The 17,641-nt window shown below is 39.2% G+C and overlaps 1 protein-coding gene across 4 annotated transcripts in view; it reads right to left on the bottom strand.

The window, feature by feature from the left end:
* The window catches only part of Astn2 (astrotactin 2), an 888,234-nt gene that overhangs the window by 523,696 nt on the left and 346,897 nt on the right, over window positions 1-17,641 (bottom strand). The gene's annotated exons all lie outside the window — the stretch shown is intronic.

Raw genomic sequence — 17,641 nt, 5'->3', positions numbered from 1 at the left:
AAGACTGGTTTTGAGGATTCTATTTCATTAAGAAATTATGTGTTTTAATTTGGGGTTTCAAGTTAATATGACAATAGAGACAGTAGTCACAGTAACAATATTAAATATTGCAGACTTGTCTTACGAGGTTTTTCTTTTTTTTTACCATCTAGAGTGGGGAAAGGATCTTAGTATATTGGGCCTCCACTCTCCGTTGGATGCTGTGAGAAAATGTGGAAGTTATAAAGGTGGAAGAAGGATTCCCTGCCTGACAGGAGTGCATGGTCCAGTCAGTAGATGACAGAATGTTTCAACACAGCATCATCAGCCTTGAGATGAAAATACGCAAGGATCTTCAAGAGCTCAAAGCAGGGACACTCACCTCCTCTGAAAAATCAAAGAATGTTCTCTACATATGGTCACACCTGAACTGAGTGCTGAAGCACTAGGAGACAGTGACTAGGTGAAGTGGAGAGGGTAGGGTGTTTGTGCAAAAGGAAAGAATTGTTTGCAAAGGAGCAAAAAAGAGTCTGGGCCTGCAGGAAACATCCATAATATGTGGCTGGAATGTGAGATGCCTTCAGAGTGGAACAAGTAAAGATAAGGCTGAAAATAATCTCCAGTTCTAACAGTCTATAATTTAGAAAATTGCCAAGCTAGCTACCTGGCAATATGCCCACTGTGTGCCCTCAGCCCTGTGCCCACACTTTCCCTTTTAAGGTGGTAGAAGCTGCCATTTTTAATTGATTCCATATTTCAAATATGACACTAGCTCCCATCCCTAAGTCCCTGGGCCTGCTTTCAGGAGCTCAGGCTATTGCTTTTGAGTCAGTCTTGTGCCCAGCATATTAATATTGTATTTGAATCTTTTCAGGAAATAGCCACCCCTAGAAGTTTCATACTCATGTGTCATGTCAGCAGCTCTATGGGTGATTACTCTCCCTTCCTCCACTCTGGCCCAATCCTGGGCCAAGACATCACCTGAGATATTATTCAGACCATTCAAACTTTTAGGAGAGCAGCCTTCAGTGATCTGGCCAATTTATTTTGCTCTCGGAGCACAGTGACATCTCTTACTAATAAATTTCATACAGGCAGGATTTATAAAGGTCTTAATACTGTGTATTCTTCATAGCTGCTTACATTTCTCTCTCTTTCTCTCTCTTTCTCTCTGTCTCTCTCTCACACACACACACATGCACACACACATGGCACAAATGTTTCCAAGAGGTGGGCATCATACTCTTTGTCTCATATCAGGAGGATCCTGTAGAATCATAATAACAGCTAGTGCTTGAGCGTGTCTACCACCTGCTAGGTCTGTGCATTTAAAATCACTCACTTCTCACAACAATAGTCTCAATTTTGGTACATTAGCATCCTTATTTTTCTGAAATGAAGCTGCAGTTAGGATTTGAGGTCATAGATGCTGCTGTTGATGTCCAAGTGCTTCCCTATCATACCTCAGAGTCTTGCAAAAGAGATTATTCAGCCTAGCTCTCCCCTCTCTTGGGCCTCTTAGGCTGATGCCCAGGCTCACCGGCCATCAGGGATCTGGAGGCAGATGCCACCTAATCTTTGACTCTTGACCCTTCTGGGCCTCTGGCTGCAATTAGTTGCTACCTCTACAGGAACTCCCTTATCTTCACTCTTATTTCTAATATTCTGTTCAGACATTATCATACAAAGTAAATATAGCAACCTCCCCCCACCTCAATTTGTATGCTGGCCTCCAGCCTTGGCAACTTCAGACTCCCTTTTATATTGTGGTCTGCCTTTAAGTAACTTCAAGTAGCTTTGACAGGGACTATAGTTTTTTGAATATTGAATATGTGCCAAGCAAGATTACCCTTTAAGGTGGTTTACTGTGTTTGTCCCTATTTCACAGATGAACACAGGCTTACAGAGATTAAATAACAAACTCAATAAATATTAGAAATATTTAGAAACAGATATCAATCCTAGTAAGTAAGTAAGAAAGTAAGTAAGTCAGTAAGTAAGATTCTACAGTCCAGTCTTAACCAAATTAGGCATTGACTAAGTAACTGCAAACGTGCTGAGTGCAAAATGGAAAAGTTCAGACCATTTAACAGGAAGAGCCAACATAGACTAGAAGTGATGACGATGGTGTTAATAAAAACTAATATTGCAAGTGCTTTCTGTTTGCCAAGTGTTCTGCTAAATACTTTGCAGATATTATCTTCTTTAATTCTCACAACTGTATAGATTAAGAAATAAGTAACAAGGGTCAAGTAACTTTGGTGACATCAAATGGCTGTGAATGCATAAAGATAGCACTTGAAACCAGACATGACTGACCCTACAGCCTGAAGTCTGAATTACTAAACTGCATGGCCTTTTGCAAAAACAATTGCAACCCCTATACGTTTTTCTTTAAAATCCTTTGGTGCTTCCATGATACTCAATCACTTCCAGGATAAAAGTTCATGACAGGTGTGGTGTACAGAGCATGGTGCCAGGCCCTGGTTTCAAGTCTCAGAACTATAAAAATAAAAGTAAAAAAATCTGGGTATGGTGGCTCATCTCTGTAATCTCAGCTACTCAGAGATCAGAGCTAGGACTTCAGTTCCAGGTAAATCTGGGCAAAGTTAGACAGACCCTATCTGAAAAACAATTGAAAGCAAAAAAAGCTAAGGGAATGACTCAAGTGGTAGAGCACTTGCCTAGCAAAGCATGAGGGCCTGAGTTCAAACCCCAGTATCACCAAAAAGAGAAAAAAGAAAGAGAAAGAGAGATAGGGAGGGAGGAAAGGAGGGACAGAGGGAGGGAAGAAGAGAGGGAGAAAGGAAGAAAGGAAGGGAGGGAAGAAGGAAGAAAGGAAGGAAGGAAAAAAGGAAAAGAAAAGCCCAACACAGAGAGCCCCTGTACTCCCTGGCTGGCTTTCTCTGAGTTCCATTAATGCCCTCCAAGGAACCCCTGCTACTCTGGATATTTCCTGCTCCTGCCACACCTTTGTGTACGCTGTTCATTTTTCCTGGAATATTGACCATCTTGTCTTCAGTCCCTCCCCTATCTCCAACAGAAGTATGGATGCTCACTACCAATCCCTGCACATCCTAATTCTTCAAATGGGAAAAGACCCAAGCAGGCATCTTCCAGGCTTCATCCAGATCTGCCCAGTGGGGAACACTCAAGGCTTCCCTGGCAATGGTGCTGCCTCATGTATGTGCTCTCCAAGCTTCAGCTTGTGATCTAATACCTAATGAAGTCATTTGCTACAGGATGCCATCACTTTAAATAACAGTCATGATGCTGTTGAGGCTGTGATTAGCATTTACTGACCATCTATTTTTTAACTATTTTCATGCTATTCTCTATTTCATCCTCATCTCCACCCTGTGAAGGAAGGGCTTATACTTTACATATATAGATTGTGACTGGTGGCTCAGAGAAGTGGGCTGACTCGTCCAAGATCCATAGTTAGTACGTAGAAGAGTACAGATTTGAACCTGAGGTTTCCTGATTTTAAATCTTACCTTCTCCCCACCAACTTACCATTCTTTAATGCTGACTGAGTCTGAGCTTGTCCCAGAATTTGAGTTCTGGCTCCGAGCAGATGCTTAGTAAATGTCAGCTTAAAGTCTGAATGTATGGACTCACAGATAAAGTTCAAATGCAAGCCAGGGTTAAAGCAGAGAAAGGGATAAACGGGAGTTGAGGGATGGCCCAGGCCTTGGGGACAACTCCCACTGAGGATGAGATGCCCTTAGCAGAGATTCAGAAAGTTGCCAACAGCTTCTGGAAACCCCAAGACTGAGCAGCTGCAGATATATTTGGCTTAGATAATCCAGAGGGGCAAGTTATGGAGGAAAACAAAATAGCAAGGCTTTGCTGAATACCAGGGCTGGGGGAAGGGCACAGGTTTTAATTATTCCTCCCATCTCAGCATTTCCCCTCTGAATACAATGCATTCTCCCCCTCCTTATTCATGCTGGCATCGACGATGATGATGTTCAAGGTCCCTCAGCATCTGGGGCTGAGAGCTAGAGATGAGGATATATCTCTCCCACCGCAGCCTGGGCTTCACACCACTTTCTTTTTCATCCAGACAGCCTTGGGAGCCTACAGTCCCTGCAGAAGCTTGGCTGTGATCCTTCTAAGCTTTCTTCAAATGGCAACTTGTGGGCTGTGGAAAGTTTGCTCAGCTGCCTCTGCTCCAGGCATCCTTACACTGGGGTTGTCTCGCTGCAGATTGTCCCAAATCATTCTGAAGAAAGAGTACTGGGAACACTAACGTGACACTAATGGAAAGTCTTGTCTCTCATGGGATAAGTAAAGGTGGACACTTCTTAAACTGATACATAATCATTGTATATATTCATGGAATACTGTGCAATATTTTGATATACATAAACAATTCGAAATGCTCAAATCAGGGCATTAGCATATCCTCCACCTCAAATGTTTATCAGTTCTTTGTGTTGGGAGCATTCAAATCCTCTGTTCATGCTGCTTAGAAGAATACAACAAATTATTGTTAACTATTGTCACCTTAGTGCGGTATAGAACATCCAAACTTCATTGTACTATCTAACTGTATTTTGTATCCATTAAACGAAATGCCTATCTTCCTGTCCCCTGCCCTTCTCAGACTCTGGCAACCCCTATTCTACTCTCCATTTCCATGACACTCCCTTTTTTTTTTAAAGCTTCAATATGTGAGTGAGAACATGCAGTGTTTGTTTTTCTGAATCTGGCTTATTTCACATACCATAATGTCCTACAGGATTTTAATCCTAGTATTTCTCCCTCTACTTTTAAAATGTTAGGGCAAAGAGGAATTTTAAGTAGCCTCTTGGTCCCCTCCTATGTTTCATAATGAAGAAACTGAGGCCTGGAGAAGTAGATATTTGCTAAAAGTCATGGTGATTTCACATCAGAGCCAGAACCTGATCATAGTTATACATTTCTGTTTATACCATGTTTTATGGATGCTAATTTGAAAGAATTCTGCTCAATCCTTTACTGCCTATGTAGCAAATGACCTCCCTAAGCTCACATGGCCTTTAAATTTTTGCATGTCCTTTAAATTAAAATTAGAATAATAATTGCACCTAATTCAGGAAATAACAAAATCAAATAAGATAAGACCTTGCAAAGTACCTAGCACAGCACATAGCACTTAGCAACAATTCTATAAATGTTCTCAATTATTAGTGCTGTCAGTATTGTAACTATTGGGAGGTTTCTACCATAGGGTATGGAAGGATGCAGTGGAAAGTATCCATGTCCCTCTCTGGTCCTGCCACCAACCACAACACACCTCCAGGCAAACACTCACAGCTTTTAGATCTCATTCAGGTAGCATGTGGTAAAGATAACTTATTTTTTATTTTTATTTTTTTCCTTTTTCTTTTATTATTCATATGTGCATACAAGGCTTGGTTCATTTCTCCCCCCTGCCCCCACCCCCTACCTTACCACCCACTCCGCCCCCTCCCTCTCCTGCCCCCTCAATACCCAGCAGAAACTATTTTGCCCTTATTTCTAATTTTGTTGTAGAGAGAGTATAAGCAATAATAGGAAGGAACAAGGGTTTTTGCTGGTTGAGATAAGGATAGCTATACAGGGAGTTGACTCACATTGATTTCCTGTGTGTGGGTGTTACCTTCTAGGTTAATTCTTTTTGATCTAACCTTTTCTGTAGTTCCTGGTCCCCTTTTCCTATTGGCCTCCGTTGCTTTAAGGTATCTGCTTTAGTTTCTCTGCGTTAAGGGCAACAAATGCTAGCTAGTTTTTTAGGTGTCTTACCTATCCTCACCCCTTCCTTGTGTGCTCTCGCTTTTATCATGTACTCATAGTCCAATCCCCTTGTTGTGTTTGCCCTTGATCTAATGTCCACATATGAGGGAGAACATACAATTTTTGGTCTTTTGGGCCAGGCTAACCTCACTCAGAATGATGTTCTCCAATTCCATCCATTTACCAGCGAATGATAACATTTCGTTCTTCTTCATGGCTGCATAAAATTCCATTGTGTATAGATACCACATTTTCTTAATCCATTCGTCAGTGGTGGGGCATCTTGGCTGTTTCCATAACGTGGCTATTGTGAATAGTGCCGCAATAAACATGGATGTGCAGGTGCCTCTGGATAACTTATTTTTTAGCACTACTATTCATCTCCAGCTTGAGGTCCACGCTGCCTACCTTGTACCTTCAAACTATCCAGTAAATACCACTAGGAATCCTACCACACTGCATTGCATCTTTTACTTGCCACTAAACTGGGGGAGGCCAGAGATTGGGTTTTATCCATCTCTAGTTTCTGAGCATGTCACAGAGGTTATACTCAAATACTTGTTGACCATAGAAAGGCCAGGTGGAAAAGAAAGAGGGGATGAAGGAAGAAAGAAGGAAGAAACAGACACTGTACAAGAATGGGGGACAGTGTTATTAATGAATTTTTAGGTATTTGGCTTCTCCCTTCTGGTCAAGAGAGGTCAAACTACCTAAACACTGTTCCTTTTGCTTACCTAGATTTATGCACTAAGATGCTATTCCAACCCTTGAGTGGTCTTTATAAATAATAAAGCTATGAACAAATAGTAAGAGAAAGGCGCAAGCTTCTCACAATCATAATCACTCTCACAATTGGAGAAGTGCATTAAAACACACCAGCCCACTGGTAATCTTTCAAGGCAGGGATTAGTGACATTATTTTAAGATGAGGAAACTGGAGCTCAGAAGGTGTTTTAATATATCCAAGGTCCTAAAACTAGAAAGCACAACTGATTCTAAAACCTACATCTCCTGTGTCACACACACTTAACATATTACCATCTGTCTTCTAGTCACTGCCCCACTGTCCCAATCTTACACCATTTGGTGAACACCAAGCCAATGATTGTGGAACATCTCATGTTCTACACTTGAGATCCATCTCAGCAAAGCTCTCAGCCTGTTCTCTCTCCTCCCAGTCTAAAAGGCAAAGTGGCCTGCTACTCACAACAGAATGGAATCATTAATGAGAGAAAATTGAGTTTTGCTATCCCTTGCAACAACCCTCTGCCCCCCAGTTCCTGGGAACATATTTTTGGACTCAGTCTGCTATCAAAACACAGGAATTAGTCTCCAATTTTGGACGTCAAATTCAGTTATCTCTTTTGTTAAGGAATGAAATTAGTAATAATTCATTCTGGTTGGAAGCCAAGCTAACATCTTAGCACAGGGTGTCATTAAAAATCTGAATCCCACTGGCTGTTGTGATATCCATAAAAGCTTGAACATGATCAGCTGCTTAGAATGGCTTTCCTAGGTTTGTACTCCTCCAGGCCCCTTGTCATATTCAACCTGAGGATCAACTACTATTTAAGGATGAAATGGCTTGAAGCACTTTTTCTTTCCACAGTTTTGTGGATTTAGACTTTCCTAATGAAGAGGTTTGGAAAAAAAAACCCAGAGTCCACTCTAGGGGGTATCCACATTTCCCAGCACCAGCTCCGGGCCATTGCTGAGCAAGTTGCCCATTAAGTATAAGAGGAAGCAAAAAGAAAAAAAAAGTTTTCACAGTTTATAATTATATCACCAGTTTCATTACAGATCTCATTTTAATTCTGACTGAAACCTAGCCTTGCCTTCTCCCTGTACTCTCTCACGTATAGTTATTAAGTCTGGGTTGGAGTTCAACCTATTCTTTCTGGTTTCAGCATATTAATATGGTTTATTGGTGTTTCATTGCCACCTCCCCCATGGGCTCTCTGAATCTCAGTTCAATTTATATTTTCCCCTCTTCCTGGGCTCTAGGATAAAGCTTGTTTCATTTTGGTGTTAGGGGTAGGAATATGAGTGTGACTGAAGTTTCTAATCTTTGGGGATGGGAGCAAAAACCTTGGGGAATGATGCTTCATATTCCTTGCACAGTCATTCCCCAGAATAGATCTTCTTAGGGCATCTGAGACCACCTGCCTATCCTCCCTCCCTCCATTCATTTACAGGTACAATTTATTACATATCTACTGAGTCCAAACTTCTATTAGGCATTATAACAGGTTAGAACATGAATACCCTATTATCCTACCCCTTGAGGAAATTTAAGCATATCCATTATAATACTTCCTTTTTTTATTGGCAAATACATTTTGGGGGCACCACTTCTGTTTTTAGACACTGTCCTAAGTGCTGAATGCAATGTGCAAAACAAACACATATGATCTCTATCCTCATGGAGAGTGCGACCCAGTGGGAGAGACCAAAATTATCTATCTAAGTATGTAATTTAAAATAGAAATAAGTTCAATAAAGGGAGGATTCAGGGTTCAAGAACAATTAGTAAAGGATCTAACAGAAGTTGGGATATGACAAATGGAAGTCAATCACTATTGAAAAAATGCAAGAAACTGGGGAAGTGGTGAGAAGATTTCAATCAGAAACAGCACTATGTGCAAAGGCCCTAAGGTAGGAGGAAACAGAATATTTATGGAATCATTGGATAGAGTGGTATGTGGTAAGACTGGAGAGGTAGGAAGGGATCTGACCTTACAGGTATGTAGAACTGTTAATGACTTTAGTCTTTATTTAAAAAAAATATATAAAGGAAGTCATTAAACAGTCTTATGGAAAGATGTAACTTACTGAGAGTTTTCATTTTAAAATATCACTGTAGTGTTGAGAAAAAACTGGAGGGAGGCTACATTTAATGTAAGAGGCCAGTTCTTTGATTAGAGCAGTTAGTTCAATGACACATAAACAATGGTAGCAGGGAAGGTAGACAGAAGTCTTTAGGAAGGAAAAAATACATTCATATAAAATATTCAAGGGATGAGAGACTATTTATCTCAGGGTCATGCAACTGAAGGGGGCTTTATGGCAAAAGGAGAAAATTAAACTAGAACTTAGAGATGAAGTAGGTGTAGTATATGGAAATGAGGAAGGGTTCTTGCACTGGAGAATAATGTACAAACAAAGGTATGGAGAACAGTAGATGCAAGAGAAAACATTCTACTTTTCTAGACAGTATCAGGTATATGCAAATGAGTTAAGGAAGAAAAAGGCAGAGGCCACATTGTACAGCATTTCCACCAATTCCATGATGTTCAAGATCTGTGATCAACACTGAATATTTTAAAACAAAATCTGGGATGATTCCTGCAAGCGGGTGTCCAAGGAACTACTTTTCAAAGAAATTACTTGCCAGTTGTGGCTGAACAGCCACTTTTATTGTGGTGTAATTTTCCCTTCTAAGAACTCCTCCCATGAAAATACTCCTCCCATGTTTTCAGATCACTGCAAACTAGCTCTAAAGCCAATTATGAGCCTCACTCCTCATTAAAGGCACAAAGCCATGCATTAGCTAACTCTCCTGGGTTGAAAGACAAGAAATAGGAATGGAAGCAAATAAATGTAGGTAAGATTCATTGTAAACAAATTTGTATTAATACACCTCCATGTGTGGCATATTAATAAGTAGGCTGTCCCAAAGTGTGGGCATTTTTACTTAACGATTTCCTAGACTCTGAAAGAATCCTCAGACTCCAAATAACTCAATCATAGGAACAGAAAAGACTTGAATACCATCTTAGTTCAACCAAGAAGATGAGGTTAATAGTTTAAATTGCCTGAATAAAAAGCCATTTTGACAGAGGTATTTTATCAATAATCATATCATATGAAATCACAGTTTTATGTACATGTGTGTATATGTACATATTTGTGTACATTTAGCTAAGAAAATTATTTAAGAGACACTCTTGGCCTCCCCTATTTCTAAATCTTATTCTATTTCTGAGCTTAGGCAAAGAATGGGTAAGAATCAGAGATGAGGCAGTAAAGAATAAACAAATATATTCTCAAAGTCTTTTAAAATGGTTTTAAAATTTAGATTCTGATAAAATGGTTCCAGATCAAAATATTATACACTCAAGCCAAAAGCATTCTTTTTCTTCTATTCTCTTCTATGGCTTCACAGAAATGTGGCCATCTATTCTCTAGAGGTTCCCTATGATGGGGAACTCATTACCTTGCAATGACCCCCTTCCAATATTAAGAAAATATTATCACAACTACTAACATTTATATGATTTATTGAGCCATTACTAGGTCTTAGGTACTGAGCTAAAAGCTTTATGAACATTATTTCATTTATTCTGCACAATAACTCTAAGAGATAAGTATTGCTATTATCCCCAGTATATAGATAATGAAATTGAAGCTTAGAAAATCTAAGTAGCTAGCACAAAGTCACACAGTCAGTACTAGAGGAAGACATTTCCAGAGCAAGGCAACATCTTCTGCCACTCCTCACCACCCTTATCACACATACAGTTCTAGTTTTGCTTCCTGAGGCCTCCCAAGGCCAGTCTTTTGCAGACAAATGAGAATAATTTTCATGGTACATTTATGGAAGCTTAGAGCATGGAAGGATGTTGGATTGAACTGGGGTTCAGGTAGACATAAGTTTTCATACTGCTTCATCTTTGTGCATTCAGTTGGTCAAATTACTTGGCATCTTTGAGCTCTAAATTTATTTACACTTATTTTTAATTGATCTACAAAATAGTACATATTTATGGGGCACCATGTGATTTTTTTTTGATACATGTGTACACTGAGTAATGTTCACATCAGGGTAAGCATATCTATCTCCTCAAACATTTGTCATTTTGTTATGGTAAAAATATTTCAAGTCCTTTCTTATAGCTGTTTTGAAATATACAGCACATCATCATTATCTAGAGTCACCCTGCTGTGCAATAGAACACTAGAACTTCTGTATAATATTTAATTATAACTTAGTATCTATTGATTCAATTTCTGCATCCTTCTCTTCCCTACACTTTTCTCAATTCTGGAAATCACTGTTTTCCACTTAACTTCTATGTGATAGACTTTTTAATATTCTGCACATTATTAGATAATCCAATATTTGTCTTCATGTTTCTGGCTTACTTCACCTACCATATTGACCTCTGGTTCCACCTATGTTGTCACAAATGACAAGATTTCATACTTTTTTATGCTGCATAGTATTCCATTTTGTATATTTACCATATTTCTTTATCTATTCATCAATTAACCAGCACTTCGCTTGTTCCAATTTCTTGGCTACTGCACATAGTGCTGCCATAAATATGAGAGTGCAGATGTCTGTTGAACATTCTGATTTCATTTCTTTTGGATATAGAACCAGGAGTAGGATTGCTTAATTATATGGGAGTAATGTTTTTAATTTTTGAGGAACTTCTGTACTGTTATCCTTAATGGCTATACTAACTTAAAACATTATCACTTGTAAAGTTCTCTTCTCTCTGCATCCCACTCAGCACTTGGTATCTGTTATCTTTTTGATAATAGTCATTCTAACTGGATTATGATTTTGATAAGCATTGCTCTGATGAAAGAGATGTTGGGATTTTTTCACATACTTATTGGTCACTTGTACATCTTCTTTTGAAATGTCTGTTTACGTCTAGTGCCCATTTTTAAATCATTTTATGGGAGTGTTTTCTATTAAGATGTTTGAATTCCTTATATATTCTGGATATTACCCTCTTGTCAGATGTAGAGTATGCAAATATTCTTCAGGTTGCCTCTTAACGTCTACACTTTTCAGGTATGCAAAATGAGAAGTGCTACATCCTGCCTTACATTTTTGCTATGAGAACTGAGTGAAGACATCTATGTAAAGTGCTCTGTACATTGCAAGATATATAATAGATATGCCCAATAACCTTAAATTCCCTTCTCATCCAGGCTTCTTAAACTCATTTTTTAAAATATTCTTTTCCATCCTTTCCATAAGTGGTCATTAGGTATTTACAATATTTTTTTCAGTAACATTCTTCACTACCAAATCAACTCCTTAACAAACTTCCAATGTACTTTAATTCCCAAAACAGAACAGGGAACTCTAGATATAATATTACTTGCCTATCCTGAAGTGGAACCATCTTGCCCACTTGATGCAGACAGCTTATTCCTTTAAGTGTGGTCTCTTCAACTGGGCTGACCAAATTGTGTGAGTATATTCTGTCTTACATTGGGAACTAACATCTCAGCTAAGATAGGTTTTTTGTTTGTTTTTGCATTGCTGGGGTTTGAACTCAGGGCATACGACTTGAGTCACTTCACCAGTCCTTTTTTTGTGAAGGATTTTTTCAAGATAGGGTCTCATGAACTATTTGCTAGGGTTGGCTTTGAGCCATGATCCTCCTGATCTTTGTTAATGTTAATCAATAACCACTCACAAATTATGCTTCCTGCATGGCAATTTTGATGAGCTCCAAACCTCTGTGATCAGGGTTAATATAACATAAGCCCAAGGAGTAGACTATTCACATTGTAGTAATTGATATAGGCAATCATCAGAGTTATGCTGTCAGGTAGTCTATTAATAAGACATCAATAAAGTAAAAAATGGAGGAAACCAAATATCTTATTATAGACTCATATGAGGATTCCCAGGGTTCTCAAGGAATGACCACATGTGTTATATAGAAGGTAAGTGGGAGAGATATTGAAAGTGTAAGTTGATATTGTGTTATGATTTGGATATAAATCATATAAATATCATATTGCTATATTGATATTGTGTTATGATTTGGATATAAAGTGTCCCCCAAAAGGTTCATGTATTGAAGACTTTGTCTCCAGCTGGTGGACTCAATCATTGAGAGGAGACTGAATCATGAGGGCTGTGACTTATTCAGTGGATTAATCTGTAGTGACACTGTAATTTGATGGTATTATTGGAAGGTGGCAGAAACTTCTACTGCCTAGTTGGGACCTAAGTGGAAGAAGCAGATCCCTCAGAGGCATGCTTTTGAAGGAGCATCTTGTCCCCTGCTCTTCTTCTCTCTCTCTGCTTCCTGACTTCCATGAGATGAGCAACTTTACTCTACCATGCTTTTCTGACATGATGTTCTGCCTTGTCACAGGCCTGAAAGAAATAGAGCTGGATGACCATAGACCTAAATCTCTGAAACAATGAGCAAAAATAAATATTTCCTCCTTTAAGTTGTTTTTCTCAGATATTAAAACTAACTAATACAACATATCTCTCAAAGTTTTATTGAGGGACAATTTAGAATTCTCATAAAGAATATTGATACCTGGGCTCCACCCTCAGGGTCTGATTCACTAGCTCTGGGTATCAGCCAAATGCAGACAATTTATAGATCACAGGTGGAGAAACAATGCTAAACTTTGCCTAGTAGGCATTTGTGCAAATGCATTCCATCTCTTCAGTGTATGCTTAGCAGGGCAAAAAGCCACTAGTAGCCTTATAGAAACCCAGAAAAAAGAAGGGGTGGGATTTGCCAAGGGCTTTGATGCGGACTGTGTCAGTATGTATGGTTCTTGCCAGCTGGGTTCTGGACAAGTGCTCTGTCGTGCTGACCTTTCCCTATAATGGGCAGTAAGCATCAAGTATAACTATACAGTAACATAAGGTCAGAACTCATTTTCTTCCTGAAGACTAGACACATTACTCAGAGCCATCTAATATTTCAGCACCATGGACAGCTCAACGTGCAAGCTTGGCTGATGGCTCTCCCTACCAAGACAGGCCAATGCCCTGGCAGCTGGAGCTCCTGGGGGAGGGTGAGAGAGGGTGAGAACTATGTCCTTGAGAGAACTGGTCTCAAATGGAACTAGTCCTCTTTGACATGAACTTCCATCACCGTGATGGGTCTCATTATGATTTTTTTTTTAACCTGCCAGTGGCCTTAGGGGGCCCTTATAATGATCTAAGTGTAAAATATCATTGAATTGATTGTACACTCTCCATTTGTATTACTTACTCTATTTATGATAGATCATAGCACATTTATAATTATCAATGCCCAGTGATGACAGGGATCCAGGAAAATAGTCACCATCAACACTTTCTGTCTTATCCCCTTACATAACAGCCTGGTATCTCTAGAAATTGAAACCAGAAACCCCACTAGAACAATAAATAAAAAACTGTTCTTTTCTAGATCTTTCTCCACCCCAACAGAAGACTGGATTCTATTCCTCTGATAATCTCTGTTCCCTTATCTTTCAGTGTGGATAACTGTTAAGGGGAAACAGCTGAGTAGTAAATTCAGTTTCTGCCGTAGAAATGGGATCATACTGGGAAGCTGGAGAGCCATCACCTGACTCCAGGTTCTGGCTGCTCTCAGGACTCCTGCTGATGCCCAGGAGTTGAAGATCTTCAAGTGGGAAAGTCGCTTCCATCATGTACCTCCTCATAGGAGAGCAGTTAAATTCACCTATTGAGTCTTCTCTATTGTCTTGCCCCACCATGTCACAGCTTCTGAAGTCCCATGGTCTATGAGTTGTTCAAAGAATAAGAATGCTATTACTTACCATTTATTGAGAAATCACAATGTTTTAGACCTAAGTAGGCACTTTTCACACAAGTGATTCATTACTCTCAAAGTAATTCCCACTTGTGAGAATTATTCCCTATTTGATTCACTTATGTTTCATGGTAATAAACTGACAGAACTGAGATCCAAACCTGAATTTATTTCATTTAAAAGGACACATTTCTAACCAAGACGTAACATCATGTAAGGGCTGGAGACTACATTTTGTCTGGAGACTGAGATATTGTGGGTCAGGCTCTCCCAATGCTGCCTGAGACGCTTGCTCCATTACATCTCCAGAACTTGTCCAGAACTCCATGGTTATTTCTAATTAACTATACTTTCTGTTTTATTTTTTTGTTTTTAATGTTTTTATTACCATATAATAGGGTACAGGGCATTGTGACCTCTCTGTATATGCATACAATGTACCCAGATTTGGGTATTCTTCCTCTTCCTTCTCCCTCTTCTTAAAATGACTTCAACAGGTTTCAGTGTTCCATATTTATACATCAACTAAATTCACCCATCTTTACCCTCTTCATTTACACTCCTCCCATTCTACCCTGCTCTAAACATGACTTGTTTTGCATTCTGTATTCTTGATGCTCTGGTATTCGGGCCTTCCTAACTGAGGAGAGACTGCCCCCTCAGAGACAGCAAAAGACAAGCCCAGGTGCATGACTTTCATATGCAAATTAACCTATCTGAGCCCAGATTGTTTCCTGTGGTTCATGCACTCATCACCACAGGGCAAGAGCCTAGGCAACTAGGGGCAGCATCTAAATTCCTAAACCTCATCACTTGCCAAAAATATTCCAACTAGCCATTCCTAAACCTATCTATCCTGCTTATCCTGCCTCATCCTTTCCTTTGTCACTGACCACAATTCAGGCTCTTGCCTGCACTTTCCATTTGCCCTCTGAGTCTTGACAGGTCCTAGTGTGTGTATGCTGTGGATCTACATGGTGTATTGTACATCCTGTTTCTGGAATCTGTGAGTATAAAAACTTTGTGTTTCATGACAGTTATGTCAATATCTGCATATCTTATTATACCTGATGAAAATAAACTTCAGGCACATTTATAAAACTCTGACCTGGAACTCACTATGTAATAGCACAGTCTGGCCTGGAACCTGTGACCTCCTGCCTCAACCTAACAAGGGCTGAGATTACAGGCATGTGCTATCATGCCTCATCCTTAGTTTTATTTGACTGAGTTTCCTCTTTGCTTAGAAAGCTAGTAGAAGACTCTCACAGAGCCATTAACAATTCTGCTTTAACAAGCAACATTAATGTACTCAATGTATACTTATTGAATATCCATCATGGACCAGGAATTGTGCATCATCAGAGATAACAATATTTCTCCCAAAAAACCCAGTTCCTCCTCACACAGAGATTCCAGTCTAGGGGCAAAAATAGATAAGTGCATAGCAGTTATAAAAATTTATGTCTATGACAGAGGTCAGATGGAATATCAGTAGGCCATTGAAAAAGGTCTGCCCTTGCAAATCATCAAGACTGTCTATAGGTTTCTTAAATAACCCTTTGATTTTGCTATTTCCCAGCTACATGCAATCTCAAAATTTGATAAACATGGGAAAGAAGCAGAAGTTGGAGTATTCACAATACCCCTATGAGACAAGTATGACTCTCATCCCTATTTTGGGGTTAGGAGCACAGTACTTGAGTTTAAAATCAGGGCCTGGCACTTGTTAAGCAGGCACTCTACCCCCTGAGCTATGCTCCTAGCTCTTTTTGGTTTAGTTATTGTTTTTTCCAATAGGTTCTCCTGTGCACCTCCTCATAGTTTGGTTCACAGACATGCAACACCATGCTTGCCTTATTTGTTGAGATAGATCTTGCTAGCTTTTTTGCTTCCTGAGTAGCTGGGGTGACAGGCATGTGCCATATGCCTGGCCTCTTTACCCCATCTTATAGATGCAGAGATGGAAGAACAAGAAGAGTAAGTCATTCACTTGGTTACAGAAGTGGCAGATAATAGAACAGACATTTGGATACATGTTTGTGTCATTTCAAAGCCTGTGCCCTTAGCCATTACACTATTTTACCATAGCCTGGAGTAAGTTAGTCATTAAGAACCACCATTTCTATATATATGCAAATAAATAGTTAAAACTTGGATATCTTTAAGAACCAACACTTAACAATGAGTGAGTAGTGATTGGTGAGGGTAACAGGTGGAGGCATGCCTTTCATAATGGTTATAATTTCCCCTGTTTGTTTTTCAAACTCGGTGCTCATTATTCTTATTCTCCCATCCAATTTTCCAGACCCTCTTGGCTTCTGGCAATTAATTCAGCCCATGAACCCTCTTGCCTTATTGCTCTTGTAAAATTTATTTCTTCTGCCTTCCTCTGCCTTCCCCAGCTATCTCACAGGCACATGTTTATCTGTTTTTATGTACATGTGATTTGATAGGGATAAGACAGAATACTTGTACATAGATCTGAAAAGCAAGTGACTATACATCAAATGAGCTTATTTGCAGTCCAAGTGAAAAACAAGTTCCCCATGGTAAAGTGGGACTAAGCAGAGGATGCATTAATACGAGTATGGACTTTTCAGAGAAAGGGGGTATAAGTTCAGGACAGCATAATTTACAAAATAAAAATGAGATGTGTTACATTGAGCTGAGGCTGACAAACATAGGGAAAGGATCTCAAAACATTCTATACATATCCAATGAAAAAGGATTTTACAAAATTACTAATACTAACATTGTTCTGGAAGTCAAAAGATTGGTTACCTCTGGAGAGTATTAACTGGTAGGAGATGTGAGTGAAGTTTCTGATGTGCTGGAAATGATTTTTGGTTTGTGATGAATGAACTCATGTAATCTTAAGTTAAATGTTCTTAACACACATAAAAGGAAAGAGAACACCTTCAGTGGTGATGGTTACACTTATGGCATCATGGATAGTGACAGTTTTATGGGTACATACTTATTTCCAAACCAATCAAAATGTATAAGTTGAAAAAGCATGAGGCCAGGCATAGTAACTCATGCCTGTAATCCCAGTTATTTGGGAAGTGGAGATAAGAAGGTCACAGTTTGAGGCCAGCCCATACAAAAACAAGTTAAATGGGACCCTATCTCAAAGAACAAGCTGTAAGGCTAGCTACATGGGAGGTATAGGTAGGAAGATTTTGATCCAAAGCTAACCTTGGACAAAAGGCTAAAACCCTATTTGAAAAATAACTAAAAGCAAAATGGGCTGGGACATGACTCAAGTGCGGTTGCCTAGCAAGAGTAAAGACTTGAGTTCAAACCTTAGTTCTGCCAAAAAATAAATAAAATGAAAAATGTTTAAAAACTAA

The sequence above is a fragment of the Castor canadensis genome, chromosome 13, assembly GCF_047511655.1.
Source record: "Castor canadensis chromosome 13, mCasCan1.hap1v2, whole genome shotgun sequence".
Taxonomy (NCBI): Eukaryota; Metazoa; Chordata; class Mammalia; order Rodentia; family Castoridae; genus Castor; species Castor canadensis.
The sequence above is the reverse complement of the archived record's forward strand: the minus strand, read 5'-3'. Positions and strand labels throughout refer to the sequence as shown.